General features: G+C 45.8%; 1 long non-coding RNA gene and 1 pseudogene across 1 annotated transcript; one reads left to right on the forward strand and one right to left on the reverse strand.

The window, feature by feature from the left end:
• The window catches only part of LOC117190782, a 51526-nt pseudogene that overhangs the window by 22024 nt on the left and 15583 nt on the right, over nt 1–13919 (reverse strand).
• LOC117190784 lies at nt 11400–11705 on the forward strand. Its single transcript, XR_004473825.1, has 2 exons — nt 11400–11564; nt 11621–11705. It is a non-coding gene; the product is annotated as an uncharacterized LOC117190784 (long non-coding RNA).

Genomic DNA, 13919 nt, shown 5'->3' on the forward strand with positions numbered 1-13919 from the left:
GATAGAATGTTGGTGCTTCATTTTTCGTCATGTTGCTATTCATATATTATATGCACTTTTAACATGTGTATGTATATTAATACGTTTTATTTTATCCTCGTCGCCAATTATGTAGTGTATTGACACTCAGACTTAAGCACGCGTTGTCTTCAAGATTCTCTTTTATTCTATATCCCTTGGATGGTGTGACCGTATATAGATATTAATATAATACCTAACACTATCGATTACTTATCTATTATAAACATGGAAACATAGTTTTTGATCGATATAAACAATATCATTGATAGTTCTCACTTATTTTCAATACTAAATCCCAAAACACATTCCCCCATTTGAAATCGAAATGTTAAATATTCATTGAATAATAATAGGGTCCTTTTTCATCAGCGAGCGAGACCGGTCGTGTTTTTTCTTAACAGTCTGAAAAGTGACTTTTTCCAAGCAACAAAGGCTTAATTAAAAGTGATTGTAAAAATTGGGTCATTGTTTATTTCATACAAATCTTCATCAATATATAAATTTTTCCTTTTTTCATTTCCCAAAGGAGAGGTAAGTCTTTGGCAATCTGGTTAAACCAGCAAGTATGGCGGACGCCGGTCACTCGGTGTCTGCCAAATTGAAACCCCCTGATCAGGTGGCAAAAAGCAGCAAAATTCAAACCCAAAAAACAATAGCAAAAAACTTCAGTGCTTTGTGTTCAAGTGTTAATGAGGACATATTCGACAGCTTGACTACCGAAAAGTACCCAGCTAAAAAGATGCGCAAGGAACAAAAAAGCGACAACACCAATACAGACATAAATAACAACATGGTGATAGACGATGACAGTAACAAAATGGTGGAGGCTTCTGACGGTGTGACCGTTCACAATTCTCACACAAATGCCATAAATGGTTTTACTGGAAATACTGAAATGACTAAAACACTGAATAAAAATACTAATCCGATTATAAACCCATCAAATGTAGGTATCGAAAGAGAAACAGTGTTGTATAGTGAGTGCCACATCGGTGATGCGGCTGTACTAGTATCGACTAAGAACAGTACCATCTTCGAAAACAAAAACAGCAAAAATGGCTTATTCTTTTTTGAAAAAATAAGACACCTTAAAATCAAAGGAATTAAAGAAATCGTAGCTCTTGCGCCTACACTATACAAGATTTATTTTAAGGTTTTCAGCGAAGCAAATGATTTAGTTTTAAATGAGGAGTTAAAAAAAATGAATTTAGTGGTATTCATACCAAAAGACTATGTGGAATCCTATGGAGTAATTAAAGGGGTGCCCCTCGGTTTTTCTGAGAATGAAATTATGGATAATATTACTTCTAACATAAAAATTAAGTCAATTGAAAGATTAGCAAGAAGGCAGAAAATTACAACCGATGACAACAACGAAACATTCAAGCTAATACCATTAGAAACAGTCAAAATTGGTTTTGAGGGTTCAGACATCCCAGAAAAGGTATCTCTTTTTGGGATATGTGGGATGAAAGTAAGCATATATGTTCCCAGAGTAAGGCAATGTTATAATTGTGGCAGACTTGGTCACACTTCGACCAGATGCAAATCAGCTAGGAGGTGCTATAAATGCGGAGTCGAGGAGTGCAATGGGTCGTGCACTGGTCTCAAGTGTATCCTTTGTAATGGGAAAAATCACTCAGCTAGGGACAGACTGATGTGCCCAGTATGGGAAAAGGAGATGGACATTAACAAAATAATGACAATCAAAAAAATCGCGCGTAAGGAAGTGCTTAGCACTTACTCAATCCATCAAAACTTTTCGCTGTTAGATAATTATGAAAAAAACTATCCAAAACTAGACATAAATGAGGAAAATGTTCAAAACAAAAACGTTAAAGCAAATGAAGTTTAAAAAAAACACAGTTATGCGAGCAGGTTAGTGCAGAGACCTTTGGTTCCTGCACAAAAACCCCACTATCACTTAGAATCATATACCAGCGATTCTAGTAATCACGTACCATTTTTTGAAAACAAAGAACTAAAAGAAAACAAATTTACCATTCAACAGATGGTTGACATGTTGTCTCGTTTAGTCGACTCAAATGATGTGTCACATCCATCAAAAAAAGTGACCAGTACAAATGATTACAATATGGAACATAATGCAGACAGAAAAATGAACAAACAGAGAGAAACGAACCTTTTTAAAACATCTAAATAAATATGAAATTTTTACAACATAACATTCAATCTATTAAAGCCAATAAAAACGACCTAGTATTCTACTTAAACAATGAAAACTTCGACTTTGCCGTTCTGGCTGAAGTTTTCTCTCACGATCTCCGTTTTAGGAAACTAGCCAACTTCAATATGTTAGAAAAACATAGAGAGGATGGTTATGGAGGAGTGGCTATTGCCTACAAAAAAGACTTAAGAGTTAAAAGACTGATATATGAGACAGAGCAAGATATAAATATAGCAAGAACCATCAACAACAAAGATAAATTTTTTATCACCTCAGTATATTTTGAACCTTTGTTGTATCTTGCATCCTTCAAGCAAACGATTAACAATCTCCTTGAATATTTAGATGCATTCGGAAAAGTCATAATTGCAGGAGATTTTAACGCAAGACATACCTTTTCTGGAGACAGAACCAACAGTGGAAAGGGAACTTTTCTCATGCAAGCTATGTCAAATGCTGGCTTCGACTATCGACTCAACATCAGGGTCTGTAATCGATGTAACTTTCGCAAAGGGTATTCATATAGAGAAATGGAAATGTGAAAAGTTTTACCTAGGAGGCAGTCACCATCACCCAATAGCCTTTGAAACAGCAGGATATCAACACAAACTCAAAACTTTCCTTGCCAAAAACAGGCTACTGAAAAAGCTAAGCCAGTTTGAGGCCGACAAAGATATGGATAATTTAGCGAAGAACATCCAATAGGAAATAAAAGCAGCTACTTATGAAATCAAAAACAAATGTCCAAAATTATGGTGGGACGAGAATTTAGCCAAATTATTCAGGGAGTTTGCAGAGTCGCAGAAGAAGGCAGCTTCAGAACCCTCCTTTCAAAATTATTGTTCTGCTGTTAACCTCAAGGTTAAATGGAAAAAATCTGTTAAAATTGCCAAAAGAACTGCTATGCCAGGAAGTTAACAAAGTTAAATGTAAAATCGAACTCAAGAGAAGCCTGGAGATTCCTCAGAAATCTAAAAAACTGTCAAGAGGACACTCCAGAAATTTTCGACCCTGACAAAGCTGCGCCATACCTGGAATTCCTTAACAAACAAATAACCTCAAAAGCAAAGGATTTAGACGAAGAAATGTACTCAATCAAGAACAATGAAAATCCTTTCTTTTCCTTGGAAGAGTTAGAGGCTGTGTTAGTCAGAAACAGAAAAACGGCAGGAGGAATAGATCACATCACATACGAGATGCTGAGTGCTCTTAACACTAGTATAAAGACAGAACTTGTACATTTTTACAACCGTCGAGTGGCTATGTGCGATTTTCCAGTCGAATGGAGATCTATCAGAATTGTACCAATACCGAAAAAAAACATGGATCTGACTGACTTAAAACATTTTCGACCCATATCCCTCATTTCGGTTCTAGCCATGACAGTAAATGGCATGGTGAAAGCCAGGCTGGAAAAGCATATACAAGAAAACAAGATTATACCCTACAGATCTTATGCATACCAAAAAAACAAGTCTGCAGTGATGTGCATTAATGATGTCATCAATGTGGTAGCGGCAGAGAAAAAGAACAAGGAACACGTTACTCTTGTGGTTGTTGACTTCAACAATGCCTACAATTGTGTCAACCTGAAATTCTTAAAAAGACTAATGGAAAATGAGTGTTTTCCTAAAACATACATTGACTGGATCATCAGTTTTATGTCTATGAGACTACTGAAAATAGGGAAAGCTGTTCAGGTAGTTCAGGGAGGAATCCCGCAGGGCTCTTGTCTGTCGCCCCTCCTTTTTAATGTATACACAAAAAGACTACATCAGATCTGTGATAGAAATACTCATATGATGCAATTTGCAGATGACTTCGTTATAATCTCTCACAACAGAGAGTTTACTGTAGCGGTTGAAAACCTTAATAAAAAACTAAATGACTTTAACCTTCTATGTGGTGATCTCGGTTTTAGCTTCAATCCAAGCAAATCTGCAGCAATGAATGTAGGAAAAGGACAGGTCAGAGCGGTAAATATTTCTGTTGGAAATGTGCCTATACCAAATCGAAAAGATATCCGTTTCTTAGGCAGACTGATTAGCGCAAACATGTCAAATGTCAGTCATGTAAAAATGGTTAAAGAACAAACAAAAAAAGGTAACAGACTCCTCCAGCTTGCGACTACTATCAAATCAGGTCTAAAACCTAAAACAAGTACCAACATCTTCAAAGCTTTTATTAGAACAAAACAAGAATATGCTATCACAAGTTTTTCAGACATGGGATCAGGAGCAAGCAAAGATATAGAAATAGCGCAAGCTAAATCACTCAGAAGGTGTGTTGGGGTGCCACCTGACACAAGCAAACACGAAATTTTTGTCCTCGCTGGTGTAATGCCACCTGTTTTCAGGGCGAAATGGCTTACAGCCAAAGAACTGCTTAAAATTAAAAGGTTCAATCCAACAATGTTTGACGAGCTAATACGCTCAAAAGCGGATACGAGTTACACACGTACTTTAAGAGAATTTAATTCCATCTTTGTAAACACTCAAGACTGTGATAGTGTTAACACATGTAACAAAATCCATGTATTAGATAAATTTGTAACTAAGGGTAAAGAAGAAAACTCGAATGAAGAAATAAAAACTATATTTTATGAGATTCTGAACAAGTACAGAAAGGACGACTGGAACATTCTATCAACAGATGCCTCAGTTACAGAAAGTACATGTGGCATAGGAATAGTACAATGGCCTAGTGGAAATATCCACAAGTACAAAATAGAAAAACAGATTATCCTCAGTAGGTGCCGAACTCGTAGGCCTTAAAAAGGCCTGCGAACTATGTCTTAAATATAATTACAAAAAGGCTGTGATTTTAAGTGATGGATTAGGAGCTATTAATTTAATTAAAAATAAGAATACAACTCATACCTAGTGAATGATATTCACAATATAATTAACCAATCAGACATTCAGAAACTTGACATTCTATGGGTCCCTGGTCAGAAGGGTGTGGCCATCAACGAAAAGACTGACATAGCAGCAAAGGATGCTACAAGTGACGGGTTTACAATAAATATAAAATACAGCTACAAGGTGGCTCAAAGAGAAATTAGGAACTTTTTAGTATACAAATGGAATGAGGACTACAGGACGAAGTGTAGGAAGAAGGGATCCAGCCTCATAGACATATTTCCAGACATACCCAGTAAACCCTGGCATTTTTCTCTTAAATGGAATGCTAAAAGCATCAAGACCATTAACAGACTTATGACGGGACACACATACGACAAAGTCTTCCTACACAGAATCAAAGCAATTGACTCAAATATCTGCGAAACGTGCAATGTAACTGAATATGCCGAACACCTGATCTTCGATTGCCAAAGATTTGCCGGGCTCAGAAGGAAATTCAAAATCTTTAAATATTATAACAATTTACATCAATTATTAATCAAAAAAGAGCCGCTACATCTCAGAGAGCGGGCAATCTTCATCAAAACTGCTGACTTAAACTTTTGACCCCTTTTTTTTTCATCATGTTATAAAGTAATTTCAGTTTATTTTCTAAAACAGTTAATTAATTTTTCTATTTTTTTTTTAAATACCGACCTGTCAAACTCGCCAAACTACATCACCAGTATCTGATCAATGTGGCTACAGTGCTACGATCAAAATTCCGATCATCCTTGAGATGATTTAAAACAAAAAAAAAAAAAAATAATAATAGGGTCTCTAAAAAAAAGGAGTGATTAGTGAAATACTTACTGTCCAGCCATTTGGAATCGTACTTCAAGGTCCTCTTAAACTTATACTCCAATCGCTTGGCCGATGTATTGTAGAGGTCTGTGCGGAAGATGACGGTGTCCGCTTTGGTGAACTCCGCGTTGGTGCCCGAGTACTGCAGACAAAGATGGATGGATGCAACTCTCGATTTTCAGACAATATCCACCCACTTACCAGACCCGTCAGACCGCCAGGATTGCCGTTCTCCACATAAATGGCCGTTGAGTTGTCCAACGGATCGTAGGGACACTTGGCAATGCCCAGACCCACGCCAATCACATACTCCGAGCGCGGCAAATGAGTTAAATTTGACTGCGGGGCAGATATACATACATGTGTAAAGAAAGGAAATAAGTGAAAGTGTGTGTGCAGAAGATGGCCTTTGGATTAGATAGAGACTTAATCTATGCCTGAATGGGAGCTGCACTCTATCGCAGATTGCTCTGCTGGAGGAGCAACTGTTGATTGCCATCTAAAGTCAACTATCGGTGGCAATCTTTGCCCATTCAGTCAACGGCTTCCACTCATAGCTCATGAATGGGTAGGGAATTGCTCTTGGCTTTGGGCTTCTTCTATCCATCCATCCAGCCATTGACTGCGTGTGTTTTTTTTTTTTTTTTTTTTTTTTTTTTTATTGGGTCCGCTCCCGCGGGACTGCCGCTAGGCATTACTTCGCGGTGCGGGCTGTGGGGTCATCCTTCTGGCTTAGTTTGTCCGGCTTCGCTCCAGCCTGCGCAGCTCCTTGATCACGCTTGCTGCCATGTAGGCGACCGCGTTCCAAGATTGCTCATCGGCTAGCATCTGGTCGGTGAGGGTGTCCACACTTACTTCTGCAAGCGTCTCCCCTAGCCTCGTTCGTTCTTGCGAGAAGCGGGGGCATACAAAGAAGACGTGCTCTGCATCCTCGTCGACTCCAGGCCCGCAGCAGCTGCAATACGGGTCGTCAGCATGCCTAAAGCGATGCAGGTTCTGCTTGAAGCAGCCATGCCCCGTCAGCAGTTGGCCCAAATAATGGTCCATTTGGCCGTGCCTTCTTCGCAGCCATGGGCTAAGCTGGGGAAGGAGACGTCTGGTCCACCTCCCTTTTGCCGCTTGGTCCCAGCGCCGTTGCCACTGGGCTATAGTGCGCTCTCGCCGCTCGCTGGCTACCTCCACTCCGCTCTGCCGCTCAGCTGCCAGGAGATCCAGTGGGCCCATCCCTGCCACAATAAGTGCGGCGTCTTCAGACACCGTCCGGAAGCAGCATGTAACCCTCAGGGCACAGCGTCGGTATGCGCTTCTGCAGTCTCTGCTGTATGTGGAAACCATCATTGCTGGTGCCCACACTGCTGATCCATATAAGATTATGGAGGTGACCACCCCAGCGATGAGCTGCCTGCTACGCTGCCGTGGTCCCCCTGTATTGGCCATCATCCTGCTTATGGCCGCCGTAGCTGCAGTCGCTTTTGCGCTGGCGTATTCCAGGTGGGCCTTGAAGTTTAGCCTCTGGTCCATCATTACCCCTAGGTACTTTAGCGCAGGCTTGGTCCTGATGATCGTGCTACCGACTCTCACGCATGCCTGCTCGACCTTTTTTCTGCTGCTCATTAGCACAGCCTCCGTCTTCTTCTCCGCCAATGCTAGCCCGTTGGCTGCGAGCCAGGCCACTATCATCCCGACTGCTACGTTGGTTTTCTCCTCTACGTCTCTTACGTGTTTCGACACTGTCACCAGTGCTATGTCGTCGGCGAAGCCCACCAGGGTGCACCCTTCCGGTAATGTAAGCCGCAGGATATCGTCATACATCACGTTCCACAGTATCGGCCCTAGGACCGAGCCCTGTGGGACGCCTCCGGTGATTTGGTGATGTTCTGCTCCTTCTTCCGTGTCGTAGATCAGGACGCGGTCCGTGAAATAGCTTCGCAGAGTCCGTGTGATTTGCTCAGATATACCCCTCCTGGTCAGGGCCTCTAGGATGCTCTTCCAGCTGGCAGAGTTGAAGGCGTTTCGTACGTCTAGTGTACATACTAGGCAGTACTTTTTGTCGCCTCCAGCCCATCGCGTTCCTGCCATGGCTTCCCTGGCAAGGTTTGTCACCATCTCGATGGCGTCAGTGGTGCTCCTCTGCTTGCGGAACCCGAATTGGAGGTCGGAAAGTCCGCGACGCTCAGCCAGTTCCGCCTCCAGTCGGTTACATACCATCCTCTCGAAAATCTTGCCCATGGTATCCAGCATACACAGCGGCCGGTATGACGATGGGTCGTTGAGCTCTTTGCCTGGCTTGGGTATCAGAACCAGCCTTTGCCGTTTCCATGCTCGTGGGACTGTCCGCTCCGTTAGGCACTGGGTGTACATTGTGGCGAATGCTTCCGGATGGGCTCTAATTATGCATTTTAGTGCTGCATTAGGGACTCCATCTGGACCTGCCGCTTTCCCGATCTTCAGCTTACCCGTGGCCTCCAGTACTTCTCTGGCAGTGATGATGGTGGTGGTGTCCCTCAGGCTAGCTCCTTCTAGCCTAGCTTCCTCTTGTAAGGGTGGTTGTCCAGGGAATAGGGTGCCGACTATCTTTCTCATATGCACCGGATCCTTGGGCATAGGCTGTCTGTTTAATCTCCCCATGACTAGTTTGTATGCTCCACCAAAAGGTTCCGCATCGGCTGCATCGCAGAGCTCCTTGAAGCATTTGAGTTTGCTGCTTCTGATGGCCTCCTTCAGCTCTTTTCTTTTGGCCTTGAATGCCGCGCCATTTCTGCCAAATTGGGCGGAGCCTCTTGCTCGCTGGTAGGCACGCCGAGCTGCGCAGCACTCCCTCCTGGCCTTGGCAATGTGCTCATTCCACCACGGTACTGGCCGGTGCCTGCTTCCTCCGATCTTTCTTTTTTTCATGGCTGCATCACAGGCCGCTTTGACGGTCCTGTAAACGGCAAGCGCGGATGCTTCAGCATCCCCGGCGGCGCTTAGGTTTTCTGCTGCCGAGAGGAGCGCGGCTCTGCTCAGGCTTTCCTCCTTGTACCCGGCCTGGAGCGCCCGCTGTATCCTTGTTGTGTTCCTGGGTGCAAAGGTTTCCGTCATTACGGCTAAGTGGTCACTATGGGTGTAAGCACTCAGCACTTGCCACTTCGCGTGGCGTGCGAGCTCTGGGCTTGCAAAGGTGAGGTCTATAATAGACTCCCGCCCTGCTTTGCTGAACGTTGGTGTGGTTCCTGTGTTGAGGAGACAGACGTTCAGGCTTGCGAACTCGTCCAGGAGCGATGTCCCACGGGGTGTGTTCATGGCGCTGCCCCAAGTCGTGGCCCAGGCGTTAAAGTCGCCCGCTATCAGGACCGGCGATTTGCCTCGTGCGTCGTTAGCGATGTTGCTGATGATCGCCTCATACTCCTGCTGCGTGAACCTCGGTGCTATGTAGCAGCTGTAGACAAAAGTGCCGCTGTGCTTAGCTCTCACATATCCCACTCTGGATGCTCTGTGGGTAAGCTGGCCTGGTTGTGGGCCACAGCTCCAGATTGCTGCTCCTCCGTCTGAGCTTTGCTGCCAGACTCCTTCGTGTTTTTTGCCGTACGGCTCGCTGAGTAGCGCTATGTCGATCTTCTGCTCCAGGACTGTTTGCGCCAACAGATCCTGAGCAGCTCGGCAGTGGTTTAGGTTGAGCTGCAGGAGCTTAACCATCAACCAGTTTTGCTAGTGCCATCTTAGCGTCAGGGCAGCTGCGACTGAGGGCCGAGTGGGCTGCTGAGCGGACGTCTCCTGGCTTGCCAGCGCATAGTATGCACATTGGCGGGTTGTTGCACTGGTTGTGCTTGTGCCCCTCCCCACCACATTTGTAGCATGCATTGCTTGCCACAGGCCGCTTGGATCTGCACCTGGCTGCAGTGTGTCCATAGGCCATGCACTTGAAGCAGCGGGTTGGCGCAATCCGTTGCCGCACGCGACAGACAACCCAGCCGATTCGAACTTTTCCGAGCTCCAGGAGCTTCTTTGCGAGTGCGGGCTGAAGGTTCAGCGTAGCTACCTGCGTTGCGCCATATGCTTTCCGCATGTACGGCACTGCTCCTTGTGTTAAGTCGCCGTCGATCGCTGCAGCTATGGCCTCACATACCTCGTCGCCTGTCGTGAGCTCGTCTATGTTGAGTACCTCAACCGCGACTGTCTCCTGCATGGCCTTCACGGCTGCCTTGTCCCCAAGCGCTGCCTGGATGGCCATCTGCAGCTCCTGGGTGGCGGGGTCTGAGGATTGTTGCATCCTTAGAAGCAGCTCGCCCGAGGCTGTCTTCCTGATGCCCTGAACCTTGTTTTTGAGGCTCTGGAGTGTTGGTGCTGCCTTCACCAGTTTGAGGATGTCGGCGTATGATGCCTTCTCGGTGCATTTGACCAGCACTGCGTCTGGTCGGCCTGTCTGCTTGCGTTTCGCACGCCTGCCTCTCACCTCACTCCACTTCTGTGTAGGGTTGGTGTCTTCCGCCTTGCCGCACTGCATCTTGGTTTCCTCTTGTCGAGTGGCGTCAGCTTGGTGTCCTTGCCTGGGCCTTCCGCGCGCGCTCTTCTCCTCAGTTCGGAATGTTGCCTCGCTCTTGTGGGCTCCTGATGCCGTTTGCGTCGCCTTAGTCGCACTGGGCTTGGTCATCCTGGGTAGGGGGCCAGTTGGGCCTGCAGTGTGATCATGGCACTGGCATCCTCCTGGCGCTGCCCTTTTATCCTCTGGCGCCTGCAGATGGGATTTGACTTCCACTTGCAACTCCTTCATGCGTGCTACCATCTTCTTGATGGCCATGTTGATCGACCTCTGGCCCTTCTCGTTCATCTGGTGGAGTAGGTCGTCCAGGATTGCGCCAATCTCGTCTATGTCCTGTAAGCAGTTCCTGCTTCGCTTGGGGGGGTTTTTCTCCCGCTACTCGATGGTGTAGGGGGGTCCCTCGGCCTCTTCAGAGTATCAGTGCCCTTGCCGCCGTCCTGCGTAGCCCCACTGGCAAAGCTGTGCAACGAGCTCTGCTTCATTGGCGGTGCTAAAGCTGCTTGTGGCGGTGTTCGGGCCACCTTTGAGGCTTTTTGGAAAGCCATTGCTCCTTGGCGTGTAGCGAATTTTGCTTCGTCGGCCAAGTGTGCCACCGGCGAAGCAGGATTCGGGGGAACATCTCTCAGGGCCTCCAGGGTCCGCGCCCCGGCCACGGGATTCCTCCACGCGTGTGAATTTGGGATGGAACTTATGTGTAGGTGTGTGTGCGGTTTGCAAGTGATCCCGCCTAGGAGTTAGGCAGTACCTTCCCTCAGGTGCGGTCGCTGACAGAAGCTAGCTGCTGTGGGCGCAGTTATCTTCCGCAGCGGGCTCTGTCGAGGGCTGGATGCTTTGGCACCTAGTGCCCCTTCACCGCACTGCAGTCGATCAGCTGGTTAGTGGCCTGCACTATCCAGCCCTGGTACCCCAGTCGATCAGCTGCGAGGCCTGGAGTGAAGAAGAAGAACGGGAGAACCAGCCCAAAGGAGAGAAAGGATGAAAAAAGGTGGGAATCTCCAAGTGACGAGTGAAAAGCGCCGTCCAAAGCACTCACGGTGGGCCCCAGCGCCCCTGCCCCTTTGGGTGACCGTGGAAGTGCAACGCGCAGCCCGGATCAGAAGCCAGTCGGGGTGAGACTCGATCCTCCCAGGTGAGCACGCGGTGTCAGCAAGAGCTTGAGCTAATTTCGGGTATTTTTTTTTCCAGGTATCTTTCGCGATTTGTCTGTGTCTTGCAGAGCAGCTGTTTGGCGCGTCCGCACTCGAAAAATTCGCGGTTGACTGCGTGTGTGTCTGTGTGTGTGTGTGTGTGTGCAACTTACATAGATAACGTAATCCTTGGGATTGTGGGCATTGGTGCCGCACACATAGAGCCTATCGCCGTGCTCCATCGACTGTATTACGCGCACGTGATTTTTGCAATCGAAAACCTGCAAATCCAAAAAGATATCGATTATAGTAACTCGTGGAAGGATATAGCGACAGGGGCAGGGGAAGGAGTAAACCTGTAGAGATATCCCCTCAAAGGAATTGACAATGTTGTGGGGGGGGGGGATGTGGGTGGATGTGGGGGGTTTTGGGGGAGGATTTTCAATTTATTGTGCCGTGGCATCATCTATTTTGGCACACAATCGCAGCAATGTCAAAATTGTTGCAGCCCCGTGCGTGAGTGCAGCGAATTTTGTGGCAAGAACGGAGCACAAATTGCAATAGCTCGCGTCGCTGCCGAAGCTAAATCAATTGGCAACAATGCAACCCGAATGGGGACACCAGAGGAGCCAGAAGAGGCACAAGGGGCAGCCAGCAGCGGCAACAATGGCAAGTGGCATCCCTGCAGAAATTACTGCCACACAGAGAGGTAGAGAGCGAGCAGAGCAGAGCAGCTTTATGATGACTTAAGCAGGATCCCCATGTGTGTGTGTGTGTGTGCGTTGCATGCAACTTGCTGCTGCTGCTGCTGGCACTCCTGGCACTGCCAAATGAAAGGATTTGCTGTCACATTATAAACGAGTTGCAACAGCAGCAGCAGAGTCCGCCCCCACGTTGCAAGTCGATGGGATTCCTCCCTTGGGTTCGAACGAGAAAATCGAGTTACTGCAACATACCTCCGCACGAGTATGTGATTTCTCTAATGCATCTCAATAGATTTTTTGCTCAGAACTATCGTGGGGGAAGGGCGACTGTTATCGACTACTGGCACACTTCTTAGCCGATTATTGATTGAAATATAATATTTATTTGAATAGATAGTCATTTTGTACTGGATATTCCTCTGGCAGTGGCCTTTATTCAATTGCACATAAAATTGGGTTCTATGACCGATAACCATTTAGATAACTCTAAAGATAGTTGATAACTCAAGAATATTCAAGGCCGGTATCCATTTTGATAACACGAAAAGGCACCATAAGATGGTCTAACTATTTATAATGGAACTTTGATACAATTTAAGCGCAGAGGACTTCAATATACCATAGGATACGATACGATATAAAGCTGTAAAACACTTCTTGGGCAAATATCAGCATATCTCCGAAGAGAACATAGAACATCTCTTCTTTACTACTCCCCAAACTTAAAGCTAATGAAATTACACTCGTTTTTAGCTTCCGTAAGGGACTTTAAAGGGAAAATCTTAGTATCTAAAAGTAAATACACACCTGACTCTTGCCCTTGGAGACACAGCTGACCTCATCATCGCGTGTGGGCTCCAGATTGATCACGTCGCGCTGTAATAGAGATATATAGAGATAAATATAGATGATCAGCCAGTTCTAGGACCACAGAAATGTTGCTCAACCGAAGGACATTAACCATTAGTTAAGAGCTCACGTTCAATCAATTCAAAAATTCAATTTTTTCTCCAAATGAATGAAAAAATATCTACAAGGTATATTGCCGTGCCACATATGGCATAAACTACAACTAGCACCAGTCCGTGGCACCTTTACTAATGCTTTCAACTAAATTTATGTATAAATCACGTAATGTTTCCCCCCACCCTCTACCCCGCCGCCACAGTACACACTCACGAAATATTTTCACGCACCAGCCTCCCAGAGCCTCCCACCGCCAAAGCAAGTCGCCACCCCCCTTAAGAGGCAGGCAGTCGCAACAGAGCGTTCATATAAAACCAAAATCATGTATTATTTAGTTGAATTTGAATTTGGCGCATAAAGCAGGAGAGAGGCAGCACCACCAATGGAGCCATGGCTGGGGAGGAGGAACAGGTGCCGGCACGGGCACAGGAGCAGGAGCTGGAGTCTAAAGCAGCAACAGGAGAGCCCTCGCGTATAGGCCAAAACAACGACCAAATGATGCCCAGGGCGAAGGGTATTCGCACTGCATAAAATATATTGACGTATCCGCAGGACTCTCCTCCTCCTCCTGGAATATAAAACCTCTTAGAGTTTTACGATTACGAAATGGAGCATCCCAGTCAGGTGTGTCCCGTCGCAGGCTCATAAAACAAACTTCTTCAAGCCATAAATTCATAAACAGCCCGA

The sequence above is a fragment of the Drosophila miranda genome (genome assembly GCF_003369915.1).
Source record: "Drosophila miranda strain MSH22 chromosome Y unlocalized genomic scaffold, D.miranda_PacBio2.1 Contig_Y1_pilon, whole genome shotgun sequence".
NCBI lineage: Eukaryota > Metazoa > Arthropoda > Insecta > Diptera > Drosophilidae > Drosophila > Drosophila miranda.